The sequence below is a fragment of the Papio anubis genome, chromosome X, assembly GCF_008728515.1.
Source record: "Papio anubis isolate 15944 chromosome X, Panubis1.0, whole genome shotgun sequence".
In the NCBI taxonomy this organism is placed as follows: Eukaryota; Metazoa; Chordata; class Mammalia; order Primates; family Cercopithecidae; genus Papio; species Papio anubis.
Window position 1 is genome coordinate 52,805,355 of NC_044996.1, and position 2,314 is coordinate 52,807,668.

The 2,314-nt window shown below is 36.6% G+C and overlaps 1 non-coding gene across 1 annotated transcript; it reads left to right on the forward strand.

Annotated features, from left to right (window-relative positions):
- Window positions 1-1,871: 1,871 nt before the first annotated feature.
- LOC116272263 lies at window positions 1,872-1,999 on the forward strand. Its single transcript, XR_004180982.1, has one exon. It is a non-coding gene; the product is annotated as a small nucleolar RNA SNORA40 (small nucleolar RNA).
- Window positions 2,000-2,314: the final 315 nt, after the last annotated feature.

Genomic DNA, 2,314 nt, shown 5'->3' on the forward strand with positions numbered 1-2,314 from the left:
GAGTTGGAGACTGGAGTTGTTCCTATTCCTTATTTTTTATTTCAATAAGTTTTTAGGGAGCAGGTAGTGTTTGGTTAGAAGAATAAGTTCTTTAGTGATGATATCTAATATTTTGGTGTACCCATCACCTGAGCAGTGTACACTGTGCCCAATGTGTAGCCTTTTATGTTTCTTCTTAAAATTGCAACCATTTTTATTTTAATGGGCCATTAGGGCCACTCTTGAAGAAATTCCGTCAGATGTACAATTGATAACAAGTTATAAAAGCATTTTGAAGGTTTCGTCTTGTCCTCACCTGGTTGGCACTGGCTGAATGTCACAGTGCCCGTCTTTCCTTCCCACTTGTCTTAGATCCCAAATTGCAAGGTTATTTAGTGAATACGAAGCAACAAGGAAAAGAAATTGCAGCAGCTTGAGATTTATGCAGAGACTGTGTCATCCAGACTTTTGTTCCCTCTTCCAACTTCGCAAAAGTGATGGATTACCAGACAAAGATCCACAGGATTTATAAATCAGCTTAAACATAATAGTGATGTTTGGAACTGGTACCAAGTTTACTGGAGCTACTTCTTTCAATTTTAGAGCTTTATATAACCCTTTCTTGCATGCACTGTGATTGCCTTTATAGATGGATTAATAAATTACTCCTGGTATACAGAATACATGGGAGGCTGACTGTTTGCACAGCGTGGGACCAAGACCTGAGTGTTCAAATATCAGAAGACAGCTGGAACACCATCTGTGCAAAGGCAATCAGAGCCACCAGGTCTATTCAATACTAACTTAGAACATCTAGTGAGAATTGGGAAAATCTCATTGAGTTATACATTTATACATTTAGTAACCTGACATCCTCCCCTCTTTTTCCCTCTCTTTCATATATTTTGATCTATAAGACTAGCTCACTAGAGCAATTTGTCTTTGATATACTGAGCTCCATTTCCAAAATATGATATATGACAAGACAAATTTTTCTTTGCAAGAATCATGTATATATGTCTCTTTTATAAGGAGGAAGAAATCTTGGTTTTGATATCGGTTTCTCTGCTGCCAACAATGGATAGCAGAGACTGAAAACAACAGTATTTAAATTAAGCTAACTTTTGTATCTCTCTTTGTTTAAAATAATCTCTCCAAAACTATAGATGAGACAGTTGTATAGGTTTACATTGCTTGCTTTTATATTTTTAGTGGTTTCTGTTAGTGTATTAATTACTCAATGTGTGGAGGATAAATGATGTTGGAAACAATATTAATGCTTTCAGGTCTTCAGAAGACTATATACACCAAGGAAAAAGCTTCACAGTGCTGCTTTTTATCCATGGGGAAGGCCCCAGAGTTTTAGATTACCACAGACCTGCCTTAGCATTATTCTGGTGAGGGATGGTCAGTGGTTCATTCCCATGGTTCAGTGGCTCTTTGGCTTGGGCTTAACTGGCTACAGATAGAGCTTCTGGAGGGATCCAGGTTGTTGAGACATTGAATATAAATTTTTAATGGAGTTGTGGAAATTCTTATTAAATAGTAAATCACCAGATTAAGAAGTCAGGGGTAGATGGGAGTAGTTGTTTTTGCCAGAGAAAAAGCAAATCTAAAATCCATAAAATTTACTCTTTACCTCTAAACTTCCCATATAATTATGATTACAGACCATCATTATTGAAAATTCTCTTTTGAAATTAGTTATCTAAAAGTCATGAGCCAGTAAGATACATGCACATGTTTCTGAGGAATACTGTCTTTTGAAGGGAGTTTTGTACTATAAATGCATACTAACAGAGTTTTATACTATCAATGATAGACTGAATTAAGAAAATTTGGTACATAGACACCATGGAATACTGTGCAGCCATAAAAAAGAAATAGATCACTGCACTTATGTATGTTTTTGTTTAACTTATGGACAAAGACTTATGGATAAGTACAAAAAATAAATCCTCTTTTGCAACCCAGAACTCATTGTTCAATATGAGTTTTGATACATATAAGAAGGGATATTATTATACCTGAGACAGTTAATTGATGGGAGTATTGATAACCATAAAGATTGGTTCCAGGCCGGGTGCAATGGCTGAAGCCTGCAATCCCCACACCAAGGTGGGAGTATTGCTTGAAACCAGGAGTTCAAGACCAGCCTGTGCAAGAAAACTTTTATCTTGAGAACATGATGTCTGGAATTAAAGGTATTCCACACATCTGTACTATTCTTGAGTGATCGCTTAGGAATGAACGTGATTTGAACTCATTCATGTTAAGAGAGGGTATCAAATTGACAACCAGGCAGATCCCCACCACCTACACTAAAAAGGACCCT